This window comes from Larus michahellis, chromosome 3 (assembly GCF_964199755.1).
Source record: "Larus michahellis chromosome 3, bLarMic1.1, whole genome shotgun sequence".
In the NCBI taxonomy this organism is placed as follows: domain Eukaryota; kingdom Metazoa; phylum Chordata; class Aves; order Charadriiformes; family Laridae; genus Larus; species Larus michahellis.
In genome coordinates, this window is record NC_133898.1 from 58,278,261 (window position 1) to 58,304,225 (window position 25,965).

At 42.7% G+C, this 25,965-nt stretch overlaps 1 protein-coding gene across 2 annotated transcripts in view; it reads left to right on the forward strand.

Moving 5' to 3' along the window:
* Positions 1-25,965, forward strand: part of UTRN (utrophin) — a 391,420-nt gene that overhangs the window by 11,504 nt on the left and 353,951 nt on the right. The gene's annotated exons all lie outside the window — the stretch shown is intronic.

A 25,965-nucleotide genomic window follows, 5' to 3' on the forward strand; every position in this document is an offset into this window, starting at 1 on the left:
CCCCCAGAATAGAAGGACCGAACTGGAAGAGGATGTACTGGACAGATGCAAACTCTGTTCATCAATCTCATGTTAGCACCACTGCTGGTCTACTATCAGTTGTGAGACTGGGATATTCATACTTCTCAATTTGAAGCTCTATGTTATAAACATAAAATACGACAGCCTGCTCTCTGCCTGAGTGTATAAACTTGCTTTGTTGTTGGCGTGGTTTGGGCTCGACTGGCCACTGAAACAAATGACAGATGCTCTCCCCAGCCTTTCCCTTCAGGGAAAGAAGGATGAGAGAGAAAGAGAGGTGTTTAAAAAAACTAAACTACTTTAACGAAATATTAATAATAAGAAAAAAAAAGAAATATATACAATCTACGCAAAACTGTATCAAGCTCCCAGGATGATGATCACGTCACCAGCAGGCACTGGGAAAGTTCCAGACTGGACTCAGCGATGGATAGGAATTGGATTCCAGATTCAGGAATGCACAGATCGGGATCAGAGGCAGACAGACAGGGTCCTCCTCGGATGCTGGTTATTGAAGAAAGAGGATGATCCCTTTGGTTCCTCAGCTTTTATATGGAGCGTGGGGCAGATAGGATGGAATACCCTGTTATCAGTTTTGGGTCACCTGTCCTGTCTGCTCCTCCCTGCAGGTGGGACCCCTCCATGCTTTTCTGCTTCTGACCCTCCAATGGGGCAAATAACAAAGTTAGCTGACCTTGGTTGTTATAGCAGTGAATATAAGCAGGAGCCTCTCTGCATACCATTCCTTGGTATAAATTATGAATATCAGGCCTTATCACTCTGGAAGTGGACTACTGTCTGAAAAATACACTGTTAATTTCAGAGAGTTCAGTTAGAAGAGATTTAACTGAAAGGTAAAATCACTGAATGGAAAATTGGTTCTGTTTTACCTCAAACCAGGACAGCTGTATATACCTGTTGGGCCAGCAGAATTTGGGGTTGAAAGAAGATGTGAAAATGCTTTGGAGTAACTGGGATCTTGAGTCTGAGGTGTAGTCTTTTTTACACAGGAAAGGTGTTGTGGCACATCCAAACCAGAGATTCATGTAAAATGTGATAACGATATGGAATGGCTACCTAACTAATTTATAGCCAGTATGACTTTGTAATTGTTTGTGGCACTGACTTATTATTGTTTGTCTTGTCCCTGGGGTTGATTTGTGACTGAGTTAATAGCATTTAAAAATAGATGTCCTGTTCAATTCCAAATATGAGGATAATAATTTTTGAACATGATATGCAGTTAAAAATAAACTAAAAAAGCCACAAAACTTGCTTTTTGAAAAACATACTTCCTTTCTTCCCAGCAGTTGCTTTTTTACTTTGTGTGTGTGTGTGTGTGTGTGCGCTCTGTTCCTCCTCTACCTTGTTCAGCTTCCTGGGTTTCCTTCCAGTTGGACGAAGACTGCAGTGACTGCCTCAGTGTTTGCTGCATGGCCTGTGGGGATGTCCTGGTTTGAGTGACACAGGACTAATTTCTCTTCTAATGCCTGGGAAAACTGCACTTCTAGAGGACTCTAGTGTATGAAGTTGTGAAAATATTTACTTTATAGCCAGCTATGGTATGTAGGTTTCAAGGTCTCAGTGTTTTCGAGCCTTGCCAGGTGCAGGGATGAGGAGGAGCGAGACCTGGGCACTTGACCCAAGCTGGCCAGCAGGATTATTTCATACCATGAACATTACATTCAATATAAAGTAGAAAGTTTGCTGAGAAGCTCTCTCTCTTCCTTGATGGCTGTGATCCCGAGAACTTCTTGCCCTGGCGCCAGACCGCTGAGCCCTTCCCTTCCTCCTGAAACTGTAGTGCTTGCCATGTCTGACATTGGCTGCCCACTGCTGGGAGTGCAGAGCTCCTGCTGATAGAATTGGCTGAGTATAATCCTTGTATATTTTATATTGGTATGGGGAGTATGGGGATCAATGCTGGTTCTTTAGTATTATTAACGCTAATTATTTCATCTTACTCTATTAAATCTGTTTATATTTCAACCCTCGGGTTTCCTTGTTTTTCTGAATTCCCCTTCCCGGGTGGGGAGGGGTTATTGGGTGATAGAATGATTGTCTGAATGACAATAAATTGTTGTGGGTTCCTCAAACTGTAGCAGGGGGGAAAAGCAAAAGAGCCAGAGAGGCTTTTTTCCTTCCTGCTCTCACCCCGGTACGAGGGAAGGGTGGAAGAAGGACTGATGTGGCAGTGCTGGCACCCACTGCCCAGGGATGTGTGCTGACCCCTGGGGATGCCCCTGCCCCCGTTTTTCAGGCAGCAACTCCTCTGCGCTGTGCGCAGAAAGCAGTTAGATGAGATAATCTGAAAATCTAGGGAAACGGGTGGAAAATGTCATCATACTTTTTTTTCTGCTGAATTTGTTGCCTCTCTGGCTTCACCTCCCCAGCCTGGCAGGCATTTGCAGGGAGGGGAAAAAGCGTTCCGTGAGGATTTAACTGCTGCTCTAGATCATCTTCACAGAAGATAACTCCAGTGAAGACAGAATTGTTTGCAGAGCTGCTTGTGTGAATATTTGTATGGAGAAGACTTAGTGGAAAATGATCTGAGGGCAGTAACTGCTGAGGCCTAGATCAGAAAACATTTTGGGTACCTGATGAGAAGCTCAGGGGTCTGGTGCCACCAGAGCAGTTGGGTAGGGAAAGAGACCTGAGCTATCTACAAAGGGCCTAGATGTTCTAAGGTATCTTCCTCAAAACTTAATTGAACAGCTACTGTTTGCCACTAAGGTTGGTAAGTGGTTTGTGAGGGCATGAAAATGGTGCATGGCTGGAGGGAGCCACCAGGCCTTTCTCCTGGCCAGGCCTGTGCAGTGCCCTGGCCATGGGCCCTGGCCGTTGAGCACAGCTAAAGACGTGCAGGGGTCACTTTGTCCGAAACATGGTTATGAGAGTGATTTGGGGTGGTGTCCATCTTTCCTGTCATTGCCTCCTAATTAGAGCCCTCATGCTGACTTGTCACTCTTGAAAAGCCAGTTCAAATTTTTAAAGGGTTCAAACCACTGACCATTACCCTGAGCACCGGAACGTGGTGTAGGGCGAGAGGTGGCCCGTTCCTGATGTATCGTACTGTGACAATATGTGCCAGGAGGAGCGTGAGGGCAGAGAGCATTGAGGGCATTTCTCAATGTCATGCAAACCCCAACGTATTTTTGGGAGGAGGAGAGCATTTCTAAGCATTTCTTCACTAGAGATGTACTGCCTGATAACTGTGTCTAAGACCTAAGGCCCAAGAAAGGAGTTAAGAAGCTTGTCTATCTGCTGAAGCTGACACTGAGACATCAGTACCAAAATTTGGTGCTGAAAGGTGGTGGTCTAAGCTGAAGAGCAGACTTGCACTAAGCCTCGATATTTTTCCCAGGAGAAAGATGTTGTAAGGTCATCAGACAAGAGCTAGAGAAAAGGAGCTTTGCTTTCCATGTCCCTCCCAAAAATAAAACAACCAAAACAAACCCTTTGATTGCTGGTATAAGCAACCATCAGGCCACCACCCCTTTTGATGGTGGCAAGAACATAGTGTTATCATGATAAACAGCTGTTGTGTTGCAAGGGGGGCTGGCCTCTTCACAGGGACAGTTCTGATAAATTTTTGAACAAAAACCCACTGCAGGAAAAAGAGGGATTTCATTGCTGCGATTGTTTACTGCAGATAAGATAATGATCCTGAAGTTTATGTCAGTGTCACAGTCAAAATAATTAAGATGTCTAGAAAGAAGGGGAGCTTAGGGTTGTATATAGAAGGGAATTATGTCACCATATAGATAATGATGGATCCCTTTGACAAGAAATTGCGTCCCTGTTTGACTGGAGGAAATATGTGGGATATGTTTGGAGAGCCGTTTCCTCTGTTTGGCTGGTGTGATCAGTGGGTGCTGGGCTCTGATGCAGGGTATGCATGGTACAGAGCTTATTAGCTTAGGCATGGTGGTGCTCTAGCGTCTGGCATTGAGGTGGCAAGTGTGCTCGTAGGGGCATTATGCAGGGTTATTGTGGTCAAATGCCTCCTAGCTTTATGATTTCCGCTTTGCGTTCATTTATATGGTGTAGTCAATCACATGAAGTGAACGACGTGACATGCTGTGGTTGGCGCAGTTGCGGTCTGATTCTTGGTGACTTGCTGGGTGAGGTTGCTGTCATTTCCCACAGGAATCATGTGCGACGTGTGTTCTTTGGTAAGTGCAGCTGAGGAAGGTACCTGCCCCACGGAAGAATGCAGTGTGGTACTTCTGCCCCAGGGCACTTTCACATTGCAGTAGCTCCTGCTTCTTGCAGCTACTTTAATGTTGCTCTTGAAACTGTCTCTCACTGGTTCACTTGATGCTACACCTAAATTAGGAGTTACTGGGTTAGGTCAGGGATCACTCTAGCATGCAATGCCCACTTCTGAGGTAGATTACGTTTTCTTCAACGGGAACTGGGGTAGAAAAGGAAGGCAAGTGTGTAATATCTGGTAGATCCCATAGTTGTTGGCTTAATGAATAGAGAACATAATTCAATGCCAATGTATTTGTGGTGTTCTGGGCAAAATGTCACATGGGATGTAGTGGTTTCTTTGTCTATTTGTCTACTGACTGGGCAGGGATGCCTTTAGCACTGAGGAAGCTATCATGAAAGCAGTGAAGGATCCCAGGAACCTGGATCTGTTGTAGGCATGCCAGGTTTGCTCTTGCTGTTTGTCTCCCTCCAATACGATGTTGAAAAAGTCCTGGTCTGTTCTATTTATCATTGGAGGATTCAATGGCCTTAGTTTAAGTGATTCAGTTTAGCTTCAGGATGAAGTCTGTGGCTGACAGTGAAGTCCTGTCTGTTGTCCAAATGTGTTGAACAGGATCCTTGGAGAAAATAGGATCCACTATAAATCTCATCACTGCAACTGGTTGGGAAAAAGTAATTCACACTGGATAATGTGTGGAGGTAACTTTTGTGGAGATTTTGGTTTTAGCATGACTTGCGCAGAAAAAATGAAAGTTTGGACTTTGCTGCCAATTGTTGCCTGGGAAGTCTTGATACATCATTTCCTCCACAGCACTGCACTGCTGCCACTGGGGAGATGAGAGCTGGGGTGGAACAGAAACCATTAGCCAAGAGGGGAAAATGGACTGTCTGTATTATGTTCTGATAAATTGTCTAAGTGAAATGAAGACTGCTTAGAAATGTTTTGCTGATTTATTTTTTTTCCGTGCTAGTTCTTGCCACCTATTCCTATAGCTTCTTATTTTGGCCCTGCAGTCTCAGGCTTTAACTTATACTTTTGTCCCCATATAATAAAAATGCATGAAAATGTAATGTTCAGTTGACCTCCCTTTTGCTGCCTGGGGAAAGAAGGAAGGGGTTAAAGAACATGAGTTCTCCTGATGTAATGCACTGTTGAAATATGCTAATGTACCATAGTGGTAATCTGAAACAAAAATTTATCTGGCCTAGGACTAGCGCAACCTGATTATGAAAGTATTCTGTATAATTTGTATAGGCATAGGAAGGAGGAGAGAAATTTTGAAATGAGTTGTAACTCTTTATACTTGTTTCTTACAGTTTGAAAAGTCTGTCTTCTTAGGGGTTTGGATCCTTATGTGCACAAAACTGACACCCTTTTGTTCCTTTATGCCAAAATACGCACAACTGTTTTTTTTTTTTTCCTCCTAGTGATTTGAGGACAGAAGGCAGAAAAAGGGTTTTTGTTCCTCCGAAGATATTATGTCTGCCTGGTATTCTCATTTCAATAAGGCTCCTTTCATATTATTCCAGCACTCGAAAAGGACCTTAACTCATGATCCTATTAAGAACCTCTCGTGCTGCCAGAAAAATGTAAAGAGGCTGTAGATATTTGAGGCTCAACTCTCATCTACAGTACGATGAAGAAAAGGAAATCATACGTTCTTGGCTCTCCTGAATTCTGCAGAGCCAAGAGGTTATCAGCTGACAGAGTAGATGAGTTGTAATTATGATAACTAATGTTACTGGAAGTCTTTAAAAAGCACTTGAGTTAATTATGTTTGATCTTAGTGAGAATCTGTGGCTGTTGGGATGGATTTTGATCTGGATCTATTATCTAGGATACAGTGTGGTATAAGGAAAAATAATGTGTGTGAATTGTGTGGGACTTGTCTTTTTATCTGCTTTGTATCTGTATTGTAGCGTACTTAATAGAGAATATATGTTTCTCCTGTTCTTTTTATTCCTCTCCTTTTTTGGATGAATAAATTGAACTCTGCTACAGTTTGGAATCCGCAAGATATCATAAAAGCCTTTTTCAAAGTCTGGCAAATTGTAAAAGCTAATTTCAGTGAGAATTAATGCATGATACAGAGTTTGCCCCTTCTGTGTAAGATGCATATAATTGAAAGAGTTATGAAACTTATTTTGCAAACTGTTATTTTTAGACATAAGTATTCAATTAATACACAAAACAGGAACAAAAGAGAATTTCTGGTTATTACTGTTTTTTAACTAAGGCGTCCTTTAACTATCTTAATCAAGGGGGAGAAGATAAAGTCTTTATTACATATAGAATTCCTTCCTTAAGGAATGTCCTTTAGACAATGTCCTTTAGACATTTTTCTACCCCATTCTGCAGGACTTGGAATGACGAGAGTACAGCTGAAGACTGAGTGGGTCAGACAGATCATGTCTTCCAGAGTCATCCAGCTCATTACAAATAATCATCTGCTGTTTGTTTAAATATCGGTAGCACAAATAGATAACCTGCTGCCCTACCGTTTCAGTGCAAAAAAGTGCTCCGTGCTCTTTTGCGAAGCAACCAGGTTTAATTGTATCTCAAGAATGAAGGGCGGTGTATTAATACAAAGTGAGTGGATTTTTCTTTGCTAAAAACTTATCAGGAGCTGATCCAATGATTATAATTTGATTTTTTCTTTTTCATAATAAGTGGAACTAGTTAAACAAGTCCTCTCAGCTTTGAGTAATTTTTTAAAGTCTTATTTCAAATTTCCTTCTGTAGAATAAACAATTCATTATGAATAACCACATACTTAATTTTGAAAAGATGGCTTATTTTCAATTACTGTTCAAGTACGAATATATATGCAAGAGAGACTACTTTTAAAATGACATCCTCAAGGAAAATACATTTATGCAAGAGAGACTACTTTTAAAATGACATCCTCAAGGAAAATACATTTATCTAATGTAAAGCTAGGTGAAATAATGGTGCAAAGTACTAACTTGGCCTTAAGTTCTTTGGTTTTTAATCTCTAAAATGAGAAGGTTTGCCTCTTGATGACGGATGAAGAATGTGAACAAAACGGCATCTGATCTTATATTTTTTTTCTTAAATACCTACTGCTGTCTCCCAGACTGGGTTTAGTGTAAAACAAGCCTGTCCGTTCCCAAACTTATATTAGCTTTGAGATTACATGTGTATAGTGCTTGAGCTGGTCATCAGCTGTTGAAGATGTTGAAGGCTGGCTATCTTTAGCCTTGTTTAGCTTCCCTGCTTAGCTGCATGTCGTGTTGTAAGCTCTTGTGATGGTCTTTCAGTGTTTTTGTCAGTACTTGAGGGATTCTTGAAGGACAGGGTGGTCGCCTGTCCCTCCACCCCCTTGCAACTGTTCGTATAGAAACTCATCCTGACATGATTTTTTTTCAGGTCTGTCTTTGTGTTGTTGGGCAAAAAATGTGGAAGCACTAGCCAAAGGGACCTTTATGCTCTATCTACATGGAAAATTTTGTGGTTCCTGCTTTACTCTAGGCAGCTAAATAACAAGGGTTAAAAGTGTCCTGGGATGGCCAACATCACTTGCTTTTTCTTGGGATTTTTTTTTCCCCCCCTGTCTTAGTGGTACTTCACTGAATTCCCAGAAAAATTGGTAGAACTTGACTTTGTGTTTTCATCCCAGGGCAGAGTGTTAGCACAGTGAGCTAAGCACGGACATGGCTGTGTAGCTACAGAAGTGTGTTCCCTTATGGCAGTTATTCAAGAATATCTTTGAATATTTATATGGTGAATTAACACCGTAGTGTAGAGGAGGTCTGGCAGAAAATCTTTCAGGATCTTGCAAGCTGCTCCATGCAATGTTAGTGGTTTCTTTGCGAACGTGCGTATTAAAAAAAAAAAGCACATATAAAACATGCTGAATAAGGATGTTGAGAGTTGAATCTGGCAACGTGGGATTTTTGCAAAGGCATCTTGTTTTATGGATTGGCATTTATTCGATCAGACCTTTATTTTTAAAACTGCTTACACGGGAAAAAATTCGCACCTCCTTCAATGAATATCTATGTTTCACTGAAATTCAAGCAGTTGTATTTTGTAGACTTTATTAAAGGTTTTTCATAAATTGAAAGTTGACCTCAGCTTTGATAAACCTATTGGTCTGTTCTGAGTTGTTAGTGGCATTAATGTGCTGAAGAAGGAAAGGTTCTCTCCAGTTGAAGAGAAATCCTTCATTTCATGGAGAGATTGGAAGAGTGCTTGCTTCCTTTCCCTAATTTTTCCAAGCTGACTTTCCTCTTAGAATGGCCTTGTTCTCCCATGGCAACCTCCCTGGGTGGAGGGGGAGCCTGCATTGGGGATGAGGAATAATTCACTTTGAAGAACAAACTTTGACAAATCTAGAAGAGTGATGGAGATTATAAAAGTCAGAACAACAGGGCTGACTGTTAGAAATGACTTGATTTACAGCAGCCATGGTATTGCCAGGTGAAATTCTTCAGTTGGGTAAGAGCAGAGTAATTCCAGCTTAGCACCCACCTGGGCTCCTCTGTGCATGGGTCACGCCTGACCCACTGCTCCATTTCACTCGCTGCAGGACAGATGGCAGGTAACTCTTGGGCACAGCAATGTGCTCAATGAAACACCAGCTGTGCTATGTAAGGTTGAGGGAGAATTTATCTGTGCAGATCTTTTCAGGTGGGAAGGTAGGGCTAAGCTTAACCGTCTGTAAGCAATTAAAATTCATGACAGAAGGTCAGGATATTATACCCTCCACCAGTCATTTCTTCATTAACCAGACCTATGCAAATATAACATGGTCTGTTAAAATTTAACCCCAAGAGATGACTTCTCGGCTAGCTTTCTAGTCTGCAAGGATCAGTGTTGATGCATAAAAATGGGGAGTAGGTGGAAATGCTTGAAATGCCTTAGAAGCCTCTTCTAACTTAATATAAAAGCACAATGGATGAAAAAAAAGAGCAGTTTCTACACATAACATACAAAGTGTTTAGTAAACAGTAGTGTGTAGCAGGCATTGGGCGGTGGAACTATCTGATAGAAGCTATGTGCTTGTAGTGTGTTTAAAATACCTGCTAATGAATTTGGATCCACTTTATTATTTCATAATCACCTTGTTTTGTTTCGTAGTTAAATCTAATCTAGGTACTGAATTTTAGTATGGCTGTTTTTTTTTTACCTTGAGTGAAGTCTTCTTCCACCCTTCTACTATTATGTCGTTCCCCCCCACCTTGTTATTTCTTATAGTTATTTCTGTTGAGAAATGGTAGCAGTGAAGAAGCAGCTGTAGTTCTCCTGAACTTGGTTCCCAGTTGGAATTTCTTGGACCAATGAATTGCTTTAAAAACCTCCTAATGTCAGTTGGGTGCAATCTGTCAGTAGAGCCTACTGCTTATAATAGTTCATCCTTGTTACCAGTCTGAGTGCTGTGTCTTTGGTTCCTTAGGTGAATGACCCTGTATATTTTAAAGGTTTAACCTTTTTCTTGATTATGTTTTTCAACCTATGCAACTCCTAACATCAGAGCTGCCATATCAAACAGATCTTTTATCCTGTTAAGAGAGGGTGTTCTTTAGGATGTGCATCTGGCTTGAAATGTGAAGTGCTAAAGACTTCTTAATGCTATAATTATAATTCTGGGACACCATATCACAATGGTAGCTATTGATTTTATTTTTTTTTTTCTTTAGGGAATTGTTTTCTTTGCAGATCAGGCCTGTTAATACTGCAGAATAATGTTGGAGGTTTTTTTCCTTTTCTCTTAATCAGAAGGGAAAACTGTAAAATTGGTGTCATCTTTGCCTCTCTTCTGCACTATTGGTTGTCACAGACCCTGGGCTTGACAGATGCATGTAAGGTTCAGGTTATCCATAACTCAGATATGTGCCTTTGTCAGGGGAAATAGCAAGAACATCCAGGAAGATGACCCTTGATCTTTAGCACTGTAGCTTAGTCTTCTTCAAGAAAACAAACAAAGAAATCCTAAAAGAAAACAAACATACAAAAAGCTTACCTTGACTTTCTGCTCCTTTCTCTGTTTTCTGACTACAAATGGGGTCTGATGCCTTCAAAATAGAAAGAAGGTAGAACTTTCAAAAATTATGTTCCTATAACATTTTTTTTGGTATAACCAGGTACTGGGTAGCTAAGAGTCCCCTGTGACTAACTGAGAGGCAACAAGATTTCTGCTAAGTGACAGAAATGTCTTAAATAAAATACCAAATACTACATGTGTTAGTCCAGGATAAACAAGGTGATGGGTTGTACCCGCTGAAGTTATTGTAAGGGTTGGGGAATGGAGATTAGAGAGTTCCAGGGAAGAAAAGATTGTTCCTGAAGAAATAGGTTTAATGAGTTTCAGCCCTCGGGGAACAACATATTTTAAAAAATGCTCCTGTTTCTGCCCATCCCCCTCATAAAAATGAATGGCAAAGTAAATAAAAATGTGATTACACACCTCTAGCTTGGATGTTTCTTCCTGATATACATAAAGCACAGCCACAAAATAAGGTACTGTTTTCAAAAGATGGAACAAGATGCAATGGGGGTTGGGTTTTTGTCATCTTTGTTTATGTTTAAATCTAAGAGTGGTAGAGGTATATGTAGATGTATATGCCTGTGCACACATATATACATAGACACATATATATTTCCCTTCTGGGACTTCCATTTGGAAATGGTGACATTCCTGAGAAATTATGCAGCCCTTTCAAGTTGAGAATAATTATACAGTGGTGTGCGGATCTGAGATTTTTGTTAGAAGTCTGTCTAATGAGATGTTTCCAGTCGGTTGCTTGGGAGGATGGTAAGTCCTCTGTTCATACTAAAACATGTTCTTGTGCTCCCTCCATCACGTGCTGGGGTGGGAATTCTTGCAACCTGTCCTGAGCACCCCCCACATACCAGCTGGTGGCAGAGGCAGCTTTTCCACTTCCAGCCTGAGTTGTCCCCAGCTAACAAGGGTGACTTGGAGGCAGCCAGCAACAAGGGCATGTGTGCACACTTCAGAGTATGTCATTGACATGGCTGGACCACTCTTAGGGGATGGATTTATCTCCTTGTCACATCCAGACTGTGCGCGGCAAGCTCCTGGGCATTGGGGATATAGGAGATGTGACTGTAGAAAACCTTGGATGATAACAATTAGTAGAAATGCGGTGGTTTGTATTTTTTTTTTTTAAACCACCGTGAAATTTGATATAAGAATTGGTGTATTCTGCCCTAAAGTCCTTTGGGTTTTTTGGTTGGTCTGTCCCTGTTGTTCCCCCACCCCCCGAACTCACCGTTAGACTTGAATGGCAGCTTTCTAGGTTGTGACTGGAATATTTTCCTCCAGAATGAAAGAATGCTATATGGAGAATATATATTCTCGCTTGTTCTCTTATTTTTAAAAAGCAATGCCATAACTGAGCTAAAAGTACATCTTCTGAGTCATCCAGAAAAAGGTTCATAAGAGGCGAGAGAGATTCAGAACAGAAGTGGCAGAGAGAGGACATTCTGGCTGCTAAGTGCTAGCTTCATGTGGTCAGAGACTTCATGTAGTAGGTACAGACAAGAAAGAGTGCACCTCAGGCAAACAACTGAGGGAATTCAGACATCCAGCCTCCATGGGATAATATTTATTGCCACTTCTTTCCTGCTTCCCCTCCATCCTCCCACCCCAACTTTACTGTCCAGCTCTGATATCTTAAATGAAAAGCAATCTCAAACACTTCTCATAACTATTCATGGATGTTGAGTTCAGCTAATCTGTGTGCTTGGTAAGGTTAATTCCCAAGGTTTCTCATGGGTGGCTATTTTCTGACATCCATCAGTTTCTCTTCTATATATGCAATGCCTGGACATTGGCATCTGGATTCTGGAGATGCAGTTAGATTCACTGTTTCCTTCCAACTCTGCTGGAGAAAGGCTGGTAATTGTTTTTCTACTTGGTCCAAGATATACTATGTCTCTTCTGGTGATCCAGGTCTGAACTTGGAAATTCCTAGCTATGTTTTCATGTCCTGTATGTTTCTGTCTCCTTCCTTGCCTGTGTACTTTCTTACTTGTGTATGTGAGTGTGAAAGTTGTGTTTGAATTGCTTAGCAGAATGAGCAGGGATAGTGGAGGTTTCATGAACTTGCTGGAAAATCTTAGTTTCACTCACAGCAAGAGGTCCCCACCCAGCTGGGGAGGCTTGTGCAGTTCCGTGTCGGTGGCTGCGCCAGGCTTGCTCCTGTGAGCTTGGCTTTGTTGAAATCAAAACTTAGCTCAGCCTTTAAGCATCATGTATATGGCTTCCTTGTGGTTTCTGTTTGTACTGTGCTGTAAGTTCCTCACTGTGTGCCCAGCTTTTTAGACAAGAGATAATTGCTTTATGTTTTTTTTTTTTTCTTCCACTTCCTGCATGCGTTGTTCATAAATCCTAGTCAAAGGTCTGGCAATAACTTGTTAATGCAAACATGAGACACACAGTTGTTCTAGTCTGCCTAGCTTCCACTTTTGTAATGGATTTTGTATATAGACACAAGGGATATATATGTGCGGTGATCCATCCCTCCCCCTCCTTCCTTGCCTATCATTTGCTGCTATTTGCACTATTCCAGTGCCAGAGGGAGGAGAGATGGACTCTAGAGGGCTAAACTCTCTGCAGCGCTTAGCTGGAAGGTACTTGGATATTACAGTGATGCTGTCTAGAAGATCTTTTGACGAAGGGGATCTTGGCAATGCAGGTTTTCTAAGATGGGTTATATTAAGAGACACTTGGCTTATTCCAAAATAATTTTGGAGAACTTCTGTTCAGGTTGACAGTGCTGAAACACTTCTGCTGTGCTTCTGTGAGGTTGTTGAGGATGAGATTGCTATTTTGTACTTGCAATGTTTACCAAGCTTTTCTAACATTATCTTGATATGTGTGTTGGTTTTCCTTTTTTTTAGGGAGGTACAGCACTCTTCAGAGTGGAATTTAATATCCATCAAGTTTTTTACAGATCGTGAGGAAGTCTGTTGCTGCTGGCTGTGATTATAGGCTACTGCCAGTATGATGGAATGGGAGCTTCTAGGGTAGAGCAAGTTGAAGCAAATGAAATGCAAACTTCCTTATTTTTGTAGTGGTATTATCCATGAAGCTTAATGGTGAATTGTGACCTTTTTACCTTCAGAAAAAAGGCCTGGCTGGTGCTGTGAACTCCTGATCCATGCAGGAGCCCATGCGATTTCTGTAAGCAGCAGGCTAGATTGGAAGCGCTCACCTTCTCCATTTCCATCTACCAAGACCTCCATGGTTTTGGCATTGCTGCTGCTGCTTGAACCTTCCTGCTCCCCAGCAGCAGCAGAACTTGACCATGCCTTATATCCTCCCAAATAATAACAAATCTCTTGGCTCTTCTGTTCTCTAACAGAAGATGGTATTTAGGTGAGGGGAAAACATACAAATAAGCTCTGTGATCTGCTCATGGTGCCTGTGATCCATCCTTCGGCTTTGAGGGATGGGTGGGCTGTAGGATCTGTGATGGCCAGATGCTGTGGCTCAGAAGTGTGATGTGAGGAATTCCCTCCTGTCGTCACTGCTGCTCTGGCATGGCTTCCCAGCAAACTTCCTGGTTGGAGCAGTGATTGTAGTTTGGAAGTAGGCTGTTATTGAGACTGGTTTTCTGAAGCAGTGGAACAAATGGCAAACCAACTACATCATTAGCGTGACCTTCGTGTTTTTGGCTGGAACTGGCTATTGAGGGCATGGGGAATTGTATGAATGGTCATGATAGTAACTAAGAGGAGTTCTGGCTGTTCCCATAGTAGTCACAAAGTTCTTGCTGTCTACAGCTGAACACATATCCTTTTACTGTCATCCTCATCCTCTCTACCAAATACTGAAATGCAGAGTTTGAATTGTGTTGGAGCAATTCCATCCAGTTCCCAGGGGAGGCAGTGAGGGCTGGAACAGGCCCTGGGTACTTCTCAGGGCTTGTTTGTTAGATGGAGCTGGCAAAGCTCTCTGTGGCCAAGCTCAGCTTAGACAGAAACCTTGTGCTGGGGGGTGGCTATGAGTCATGGTCTATCTGGCTGCTGAAACAGCACTTCAGGGACAAGTACAAGTTAGATTTATTGCGACGATGTCCTCTCCCTCATATTTGCCCATACCTGCCTTTGTGTGCTGGTGGGAGGAGTTCAGTGGTCCCATCTGGTGTTGCTCCAGGGCATGTCCTGTTCCCTGCTGCTTCTCTGTCCCAGCTGCTGGTCTTGCATGCAAGAGACAAAGTGGTGGGCATGCAGTATTTATTTTCAGCATAGGTAGGGGTTTATACTCACTTCACTGGGATTGTACTGGGATGCAATGAGCTGGCCTGTCTCATTGATTTTGACCTTCCTGATGGAGGGTCAAAAAACTGATTGACAGCTGTATAGCTCAGTGGTAGAATAAGGCAAGGAAGATAAAGTTAATTATGGTGGAATGGGAGGTACAAGATTGTTAGTGTGACAGCACCTGATGATCATGTGGGAGTGAGAAGACTGCCTTGTGACTTACTTTGAGAGCCGTTTTTTTTTTTTCCTTCGTGAATAGTAGTGAGGTTTTTGTTGTTTGCAGGAAGAGTAATTGAGTATATGGAGGCAACTGGTGAGAAAGATAGGAGGTGGAAGACAGCAGGGCTGGGGGCGGTTATTTGCATGTAAAGGATTTAGGGTTAAAGTAGATTTCTAAAAACTGCTGGGTAATGTCGCTTCTTGACTCTTTGTGGTCATCTGGCTGCGTCTGCCCCAGAGCTACTTTTCAATCATAGAATCATTTAGGTTGGAAAAGACCCTTGGGATCATCGAGTCCAACCATCAACTCCACTCTACAAAGTTCTCCCCTACACCGTATCCCCTAACACCACATCTAAACGAGTCTTAAACACATTCAGGGATGGTGACTCCACCACCTCCCTGGGCAGCCTATTCCAGTGCCTAATCACTCTTTCTGTGAAGAATTTTTTCCTAATGTCCAGCCTAAACCTACCCTGCTGCAGCTTGAACCCATTCCCTCTTGTTCTATCGCTAATTACCTGTGAGAAGAGACCAGCACCAGCCTCTCTACAATGTCCTTTCAAGTAGTTGTAGAGAGTGATGAGGTCTCCCCTCAGCCTCCTCTTCCTCAAACTAAACAGTCCCAGCTCCTTCAATCCCTCCTCATAAGATTTATTCTCCAGGCCCTTCACCAGCTTCGTTGCCCTCCTCTGCGCTCACTCCAGCACCTCAATATCTCTCTCGTATTGAGGTGCCCAAAACTGGACACAATACTCAAGGTGTGGCCTCACCAGTGCTGAGTACAGGGGGACAATCACCTCCCTCCTTCTGCTGGTCACACTATTTCTAGTACAAGCCAGGATGCCATTGGCCCTCTTGGACACCTGGGCACACTGCTGACTCATGTTCAGCCTCTTGTCAATTAGAACCCCCAGGTCCTTTTCTGCCAGGCAGCTCTCCAGCCGCACTTCCCCAAGCCTGTAGCGATGCATGGGGTTGTTGTGGCCCAAGTGCAGGACTCGGCACTTGGCCTTGTTGAAGCTCTCATTCCATTAGTGTTGGCCCATCGGTCCAATCTATCCAAGTCTCTCTGTAGAGCCTCCCTATCCTCATGCAGATCAACACTCCTGCTTAACTTGGTGTCATCTGCAGACTTACTGATGATCATCTGCAAACTTACTGATGACCCAGGGCCTCACATACATCCAGTAGCACAAGTTTTACCAAACATAGGTTGTTGGGCTTTGTGTTGTTAAGTAACATTGCAAACAGTTTAATTGCACCTGTATGAAGGCTCTGTTTCTGAACCTTGCCATCCTTTTCTTAAACTGCCTTGCTTATCTTGCAATCTAAGCTGTAAAGATCTTTATCATGGGGATCCCCTTTTTTTTCCCCCACCCTGGCTCCCCATGGCTGATCTGAAGTACTGTTGTGATTAAAAAGTGATTTTGAGACAAACTTCTGTTATAGGGAGCAGAATGTGTCAGAGCTCAAAGTGATTTTTAAAATCCATCAAACAAAAGCACATAGCAGCAGATTAAACAAAACAAGCAAAAATGGATTAATTCTGTGATCGTGTTACAAAGGTAAGAAAAAAAAAAAGGCAAAGTAACTGCAATTGTATAATGCTTCATTCATACAACCGTCTTAAACAGTTAGAATGGGGGACCTGCGCATAAATAATAAAAAAGTTTATAGGGCAGTATAACTGTGTGTGAATACTACAATTAGATATTAAATTATTGGTAATAAACATGGTCTGATGTCTGTTTGAATATAGGTATTGTAGAGAACTGCTTAAATCTAGGGCAAGCTGAAGGCAGAGTAACAAAGAGCCTGGAGGGCTGCACACTTGTGTTTGTGTTAGCGAATTACAACTGCCATACAACTTGTTTCTCTGTTTTGTTTTTCTTCTCCTCCCCCTTTATTTGTATTGGAGTTTTACCAACCTATAAATACTTTTTTTTTTTGAAGTATACCGCTAAACAGGCTTAATACAACTTGCCTCAGTATTAGCTTTGTGAGTTTAAAGTGTCTTTTGGTGTTGACAGTCCTGCAGAGAGAAAGGAGGCACGCTTTTCAGCAGCACCCTGTTGTTTCTTGAGAACAAAATTAAGCTAGTAATAAAATAGCCCTACAAGAAAATCTGCTCAGTGCTTGGTAGCAGCAACAAAAGTGAGCAGGGCCATAGGAAAGGTGAGACAAAGTAAGGCAAACAAGGTATGCCATTTGGAGCACTCTGCTTCGCATGCTAGGGAGATTGTGGGGTTGTAGAAGCCTATCTGCTGAGTGGAGTAAGGGTCCTGAATGCACAGGATGGTGCCTGGTGTTTCAGAATCTCAATCTATTCATTTTGGTGTAAAACCCTTTCTTCAGGGCTACTTATATTACATCCTCCTGTGCTCACTGTCATGAGTATACTCACTATATACACTTTATTTTAAAACACATGAAAACCATCATTGTTCAGTCAAACGGGAGGGACAAGACACTTAAGAACTTGCCTTTTTCCCTTTGAATTTAAAGCTTCAGCTTTAAAATGTTTTTGTAAAAGTAATGTAAAATTTTATTTAACCTCTGGTAAGGTTGTTCAGTAAGTGTCAAATGTGTTCATTTGGCGGGGGTGGAACGAATGGCAGAAAAGCTGCTGTTCAGATCGTGAATGAGAGTGTGCCTGCTCACACTTCAAGTTTGAGGCATGATGCTTCAGTAAGGTGACCAATATTGTTGTTAGTATAGTGTGTGCATCTGTTTTTAAACTTTGAAGTGCTTTAAAATCAGCTAATAAACATGTATATTGTTGACATTAAATATTTATGAAAGAATGCTGCATTGTATGTGCTGTGTTGCCTCACAATAATTCTGAAGCAGGAATTGTGTCTTGGGGTTTCCTTTTCTAGCTTGGGAAGGTGTGTGATTTGCCAGTCAGTCTTGCACAGGAAGGCTTCTTGGAACTTATTGTACCTGTGGCCTCTATCTCAACCTTCACGTGTGATTTAAGCTTTAAATTCAACTAATACTTGGTTATGTTGGTGCCAAAAGCCATACTGGTGGTGGCAGCAGTAGCAGAATTCAAGCGTCATTGTACCATAGTACTTTGAGAGGTGTAGACGGAGTTTTTGAGACTGGTGCTATGCAGTTGCAGGCTTACTTCTGCACGGTGTTTGCTGGCTTTGCATAGAAGTTTTCTGGGAGTTTTATTATGATTTCTTAGTGGGTGGTGGCATTTGAAGAATACAAGAATGCAATCCTTCTGTCCAGTGGAGCTTTGGTAATTACTCCTCCGCGCACTTGAGCTTCAATAACTGAGCCCAGTGTTTTCCATTTGAGCTGGCAGAAGCCTGCAAAGGATACACACAGAAAGCTTGCTGAAAATGTCTCGAAAACAAGTGAGGGTGTAAACACGCAACCTTTTGCTGGCTTGCAAAATTGAATTGGTTACTACCCCTCAGCTGCTTGGCACTGCTTTGTCCTCTTCCCACCGCACCTCTGCTGATGGTACAGTTTGTGTGAGCTTTCCTTAGCTAGTGTGGAGCCGAGTGAGGTGCCTGCTAACCCAGCTGTTGCTTGACTTCTTCAGCTGGCGTGTGGGCTGGGCTGGTCCCCAACCTCTGCCTGGGAACCTGGGCAGGTGGCTTGAGATGGTGCGGTTCATTTGGGAAAGGATGTGCAACTGTCTTTTCACTGCTCTTGGATCTCTGCTTATGAGTTTGTGTGTATGGTTACTTTTGGAGAGGCTGGCTTTTTTTGTATGTGTGTTTATTTGCGTAGGTGTTTTCTCCCTCTAGGTAAAAGTTCAGTTGTGTCATGTGCTTTGTCTCTCTTCCACACTTTTCTCCATCTCTAGTCCCTTGATACACAGAAATGCTGTGTTAAACTGAAGAGCCCTCCTTCTAAGAGCTTTAATTCTGCTTCGGTGGCCCTAAGAAAGCAGGTTAATGCTGTTTGCTCCTTCGCTCTTTATTCTTACCTGATTCCCATTGCCAGTTGGCAGTGCAGCGTTGTGGCTCTGTGTTGCCATAGCTGCTGCGTGATGGTCTTCTGTAAACTGACCTCAGCCTCAGACTAGTTGAATAATCAGTTATTTTCAGGTTACAGTAGATTCAATATTTAACAAAGGGTATGGTTTTACCTCGTTCTTTTTCTTGCCATGCTAATCGGTGAGGGAGGGGAGAAAGAAGGCCATTAATTCTAAAAATGGTTTTAATGATGCACTGACAACTGTGATGCACTGTTGGTTTTTGGTCTTTTTTTTTTTTTTTAATACAGCCTTTGTAGAGTATTATACCTACCAAAACATCTGATGTTGGATTATCTATTGAAATATACTCTCTGGCCTTGTTGCAATCTTGGCAACCTTAAACTTACCCACAATGATTTGCAATTTGCAGCTGTTAAAAGGAAATCAGTAGCCGAAGGTTGTGAATTAGTGTGTAACCTTTTAGTGCAATTTAACTACTGGGACAAATTAACAAGAGGTATAATAAGTCTGCAGTTAGCTGAAGGCTCTAAAGAAGATTGAGCTGGAGCATACGTTTTGTGGGGGATTTTTTTGTGTGTGTTTTTTTCTTTTGGTAAAGAAGTCTTTCATGGAAGTAAAGCCTCATACTGTGGCAGCAGAGTGGGTAATTTTCAGATGAGTTTTCCATAGTTTGAAAAATTTTGAGGCCTGGCTCTGGCCTCATGCAGGAGAAGGAACAGTGTGGTGCCCACCCGCATTGTGCTGGGCAGCATGTCATCCCCAAGGGCTGCGGTGCTGCTCTGGCACCCTGGGCGCTCTGTGTGTGTGCCTGGGCTCTGTGCTGGCTCCTGCACACCCAGCGCAGCCTTTCTGTGCCGAGATCAGCAGGCATGTTTTGGGGTTGGTTTTTTTTGGACTCTGATAACAGCAATGCTATTTCAGAAAGAGGAATCATAGAATGGTTTAGGTTGGAAGAGACCTTAAAGATCATCTACTTCCAAACCCTTGCTGTGGGCAGAGACACCTTCCAGTAGACCAAGTTGCTCAAAGCCCCATCCAGCCTGGCCTTGAACACTTCCAGGGATGAGGCCTCAAGAACTTCCCTGGCAACCTATTCCAGTGAAGTTTTGCGTGCCTTGGGTTCTTGGCAGGAGACAGGTTTATCCTCTGTGGGGTGAAGGGTTTAACTGGAGATGTGTTTGTATGGACGTGTAACTCTGTCCTCGCTCTGTAATCGCTGTATTTATTCTTAGAAGACTAACTCCAGTCAGCACAAACAAGTTGAACTTCTCGTATGTATTTGTCAAAATGTGCTAATGGACAAGAAGCCGCTTGCAGGAAGGCTGTCCCTGAGCTGCCTGCGGTCAGCTAAATAACTACAAGGAGCAGACTTGGTTTTTTTCTGCTTAGTTTTAGGATGCCTCTGATGCTCAAGAACGCTAAAAGTCGGTAAGAAACTAGGAAAAGACAGCCTGTTTAACTTAGGGAGCCCTCTCCAGTACTCTTGCTGTTCAAGGAAGGAATGGGAAGGCCTGGGATTCCTAATGCAGGCTTTCTGCAGATCCCTCTTTTCCTGGTGAGCAAGTCTCCCCATCCCCAGCACAGTGACTGTGGGAAGTCCAAAGGGCTTTGTTAACAGTTCTTGCAGATGGCAGAGCAGCTCTGCACAGTGCCGTCCCTCTCTTTGCCCTCTGTGGCTTTTAGTTTTGGAAAAGGATGAATAAAGTACATTGTTGCAAACGGGAAGTAGAATGTCTGTGTGGTCAAAATTTAATGCTAATTTTAAAAAGATTGGTAATAAATATGCATACTTATGACAGCTCAGTGGCAGCACACAAATAAATAGTGTGCTCTAAACGGTACAACTGAAGAGTTAATGTCTTAGAGGGTGCTATCTGATCATCTGTGCGTCGGCACAGGGCATTAAAAAAGAAAAGCAAACTTCTAGATGTTTGACGCTGCAGTTGTTGGTGGCACTCTGCTAACTACTAATGCCTCAGTCATCGCTCCGACCGTGTCACTGTTGAAAAGGGTCTGTGATAAATTTGACTGTGATTATCTGCCCTTCTCCCCCGGCGGCACGAGATGAGGGTTTTGGCTTTCAGGATGGAGGCTGCGCTTGCAGCATTAGCTGGTAGCAGCATCCTCAGCGAAGGCCTGAAGGCTTTGGCAAGCAGCAGGCCTTGTGCTTGCTCCAGAGTTGCTCTCCAGGCTTCCTTGTGTGCTGTTCTTCCTCTCTGCCCAGCCTGAGGCAAACCCCAATGCCTCTGCACAGCCCTGCTTGGTCTGCGTGGGGAGAGCTGGGAGGGTTGGCTTAGTAAGGTTTGTTGCTCTTCAAAGCATGTATGTATAGCATGTGTATATATATGTATAAGGAGTGGATAGGAGGGTTACATCTAGAGCTTTTACTCCCTCCTTTGTCCCATTTTGTGGTACCTAAAGTTAGAAGGTGATTAGTACTTTGCTGCAGTAGCTGGTGGACAGGGAGGAAGAGCCGCCTTCCACGCAGGAGCTCTCTCTCCTGTGGGGCTCTGAGTATTTGCTATATTGACATACAAGCTTTGGAGTGCTTTGGGTTGTTGTTCTACTGTTGACAGGACCTTTTTTATCCTTTATTGGTGTGTACCCTGGCCAGAGTTCGTTAGCAGAGGTATGTTTAACTAACATAAGCCAGAATGGATACCTATGGAAGTGTGCTCAAAATTAAATCAACCTACATAACTGCAATTAAGAATGAAATCCTGCAGATTTTCTATTCCTCCCACCTATATCTTCTGGTTTGAGAAGAATGTATCAAAAGACATTTTCTAAGGAAACATCCTTATCCAACTTAGAAGAAAGCTTTGAGATGTTTCTGTTTTTAGAGGTGCACACTGACATTTACAAAATGAGAGACAGGAAAAGGTACAAGTAAATTGTTTTATTCATATACTTGCCTAAGCTATTGCTTCCCCAGCTTTGGATTGCGTCCTGGCACGTGGAGGGCAAGGGGGCAAGATGTGTTTTTGAGGCAGTGCCTTTTCCTGGTGCTGCAGTGTGCTGAGGGCAGTGCTTCTGTCCTGGGTGGAGTTGCCCACCAGCAGCTCTCACAGCCACTTGGCTGACGGCCTGAACCCAGGCTCATCAGTCTGTCCGGCTGCAGCAGGGCAATGCCTGCTGCTAGGGCAAGTGGTACTGAGAACTGTCAGCCACCAGGATGGCTGCTTGGAAGGGCTGGGGTGGCAGAAGCGATGGTCTCTCTCCTGTGCTTGGGCTTGCATGCTGCCACTCAGGGCTCAGTGCAGGATTCCTGCTGAAACACACATTCCATCCCAGCATGCAAGCTCACAAGTATTCAGCTGTGCATCTGTCATACATTGATCAGGATTTTTTTTTTTTTTAAAGTTGCCAATGAATGGGGAGGAACCTAGTTTCAGAAGGTGTGCTCAACATCTTAAATGAAAAGCAAAATGCAGAAGGCTCCTCCGTCTCCTGTGGACCTGCTGTTGCTCCTCTGGGCTGCTGGAAACAGGTGGCCTGAGATGCTTTGTGAAAGGGGAGTGCTGGTTGTGTGTCATGGTTTGGTTTCACTGATACAACTAAAATGTAAACAACACATTCTGCAAGAATAACGTGCTTCGTGGGTTTTCTCAGTATTTGCATTCAAAATATTCCCTTCAGTATCTATACAAGAGAAAAAAGGGGACATGCCTCCCCACCCCCCCAAATAAAAGAAGAACTTTGAAAAACAGTAACTAAAATTGTGAGGTTCTTGAAAGGTGTCACAACTTGTTATCTACAGTTGCTGCTGTTACTTCTTTTGCAGGATGTCTCGGTCGGTTATTTGCAGCAGCCACAGACATGCTATTTTACAAGAACCATGTCTGTCGAGTGCATCATGGCTGGAGCGCTGCATGCTGGAAGGGTTTGGTGTTGGAGCTGCCTGTGTGAGCACTGAGAGAGTATCTGTGTGTTATCTGTACCGCAGTGCTCCAACAGCTGCCATACTCAAAACTGTGTTTGTCTTCCACAGTAGCAGGGGCAGTTAATGTACTGTTAATTCCCTTTTCAGACAAAAGCTTTACGCGGACATCAACCTGCTGTGTGAAAGGAGGTTTCAGTAGAAATGCTAAAAAATCTGTTATCCATCTGAAGTTACTGTTGCTGTGGGTATCCTGGAAGTAGGGGTTAAACTAATGACCAGTTACCATCAATCTGCAATAGGCTCTTGAAACGTTACTTTCTGTTTAAGTTCCTGCCGTTGCCTATTCACCATCCTTTTCCTTAGCATTGCCCTCTAAGCTCTCTTGTTTGCTTGCTCAAGCAAGTGTTGTGTGGTCTGCTAATTCAAAACATGTTTGTCAGGCCAGTGAAAAAAAAAAAGTCCTGTCGTGTTGTTGTGTTGAAATAAAACATCCTGAACAAAATTATGGGGTGTTAATGTCCCACAGCATGAGAAGCACTTAACTAGAAGCTCATTATAACAGTGTTATAAAGGGTAGGGCTAGAGAGGTAGTGCAGGAACCCTGCAGAAGAGTGTGCTTCTCCTCTAGGAAGGAGAGGTTCTTGGCTTGCTCATGATTGAGAAGGAAGGTGAAGGAGGAACTCTGTATCTCCTTGTTTTGCTGCCATAAGAAATCCTCTAGGTTGTTTTTTTCCCTCCTCCATAAAACAAGCCTTTCTCTGCAGACTTGTCTGGAAGAGTGGAAGTTCAGACCAGGGTTAACCAGGGCCTGCTTGGAACAAAACTAGAAAGAGGGAGGCTGTGAAAAAGAAGCCAGTTTCCTCTTCCCAGAGTCAAGGCATTCAAGACTCTTGGAAGGCTCCCAGAAGGCAAAGAAGAAATGGAAACCAATCTCATTCTAGACTGCCTTGCATAGAGGGGATTTTTATAATTAAAGGATGTTGCCCTCCCCTCCCATTGTTGTTTGCCTCTGTGAACTTTAATTTTACTTTGAACCTGGTGCTGACTCCATACATGCTGCGGCTGCGATAGAGAAGTGGTCTTAAGTATTTATGAGCTCACTTTCAAATGAATGGATACAGTTCTCTGGGTTTTTTCCCTCCTTTTCCTTTTTCCCCCCACGTCTATGCTTTTTCACTTTCCCATTCCCTGCTGCGTGGACTGAGTTATCAATCAGTGGTGTTTCATGTGTGAATTGTGGCATTCGGACCTTCTCTTCTAAAAGAACTGAGTTGCCATCTAAGCATCTCCAGTCCTTCTGAAAACTTTTAAAGTAAGTTTGTCATGTGTTGAGCCTAGCCTTGTTTTTCTCCATGCTTTGTAATACATGGTCAAGCATAAAACCACGTGATTTCTACTTACTAGACTTCTACTCTACTTCGGTCTCCCCACTGTAGTTTCAGCTGGTCTGTTTGGCTGGTCTTTTTTTATCTTACATGATGATAAGAAGACTAGGCAGCCAGCCAGCTGCTGTTGAACTATAATAGAGCCAGTGGTATGTACAAAATTTGATTACTGCTGTCAACACCAGACTGAATAAAAGAGAGCACATACTCCAGTCAGAGACCTGCTAAATAAATGGCCTATTGAATTCAGTAGTAGTAGGAATAAGACCATCTTCTTCTCCTAATGAATGGTTTATCAGTATGGAGTGTGCTAGTGTGTTGAACTCTTGAGTTTGTTTAAAAAAGCAAAAAATCCTCTCTTGCCGCCTTTGAAGATTACTTTCTAAAAAAGCTTCCATTTCTCTCTTGCTTATCAGCTCTTGTGGTTAATGTATGGATTTTACACCCAGTACTTCAGATTTTAGCAGAGGCCATAGCTTCACTTTTTAAAAAGTGGCTTAAAATATTCCTGCCATCCTAAAGCTAACTTTTTTGTAGATAGGTTCTGACATGGAACTAATTAATGTTAACAATTAGGCAAGAGGTGAACTGTGTTTAAATTAAAAACACACCCCCCCCCCCCCCAATAAATATTCACTGTGTATAGTCTTATTGAAATGTTGGATTTTTAAAGTAAACCCTGCTGTTAGATAAAAGTGGTTTCTCTAATGTACATGATGTAGTTGCTGATGGCAGGCAGAGCTTGAGAGCTGAGATTCTCTGGAAGATCTCTGGTCAATGAGAGGTTTCCATCAGCCCCTCTAATATCTTTGTGTTGAAGTTCATGAGAGTGATGGAGGCTCAGAGAGAGTGGTGTTTCTGTAACTGCTCTCACTGACTGCACACCCTTTCTTGATTGAGGAGCGGGAAACCTAGAAGTGTTGTAAGAAACTAGCTAACTCCTGAAACTTGTACGGATCCTTCAGTATTGGCAAGTGTCTGATGGAGAGAGTCTTAATTCATTTGTGTAATGAGCCTTATCTTGGAGTGGCAGGGACCAAGGTGAGATGAGGTATTGGATCAACAGGAGAGCACTTTTAGGGAATGCAGACCCGTCTCGTCAAGACCTGAAAAAAGGGAGTTCACTTGCTATTGGTAAGGCTTCTGGCATACGTGTGTGGCTACCCACTAGCTGCCATCATATGCTTGGTAGAGTTGGCAGTGTCTTTTTGTTTCGTCCTTGCGAAGGGCTTGGTGCAATGAGGTTTATATTTGTATTTGCTATGGCAAAATGCATCGTTGTTGCTTGTTTCTAAAATAGGAATCCTAGCTTTAAAACTTTATTACCTTTCCACGTTGCTCTTGTTTGCATGGTCCACAGAAATGTTTGGATACAGATGTCTGATTTAGTCCCCTGAATGTATGGCTGTCTTTATTCATGGAAACAAAACTCCTTTTGTGTGAGTCTTTCAGGCTTCAACTTTGAGAATTCTTAAAACTGGAAAAAACCTCCAACCCACAAAACAAAGTAAGACCAACTCCCGCCCCCAATAAAATTTGAAGAAAAATCTTATCTTGATCTCCCCCAATAGTTCCTGTCTGGTATGTGACACAGTAAACTGTCCCAACTGAATATTAATGAAGAGGTGAGAGCTATATTTAGAACAGTTGTCTGATAGCATAATGCAACAAGACAGACGAATCAAATAGCGTCTGTCTTTCTGCTTTTGAAACCAATTCTCCTGTGTGCAGCTCCTCTCTGCTTGTAGTGCCTGTACTTCTGTGTGAAATTAATCTCCTCTTGCATTACTTTTTTGTCACTGTTGGAATTCTGTACAGTTCAATATCCTAAAGTGTGTAATGTGGGATGGCATGTCTTTCATAACTACAGAATTCAGAGTCCTCTCAACTTTAATATAAAGTTGGCAACAGGATGTTGAAGGTTGCGGGATTGGATTTACCTTCTGTAATGGTGATAAACACACTTTAAAGGCCCACTTGCAAAATAATTCTGATGCTATCATAGCCTTGCGTTATTAAC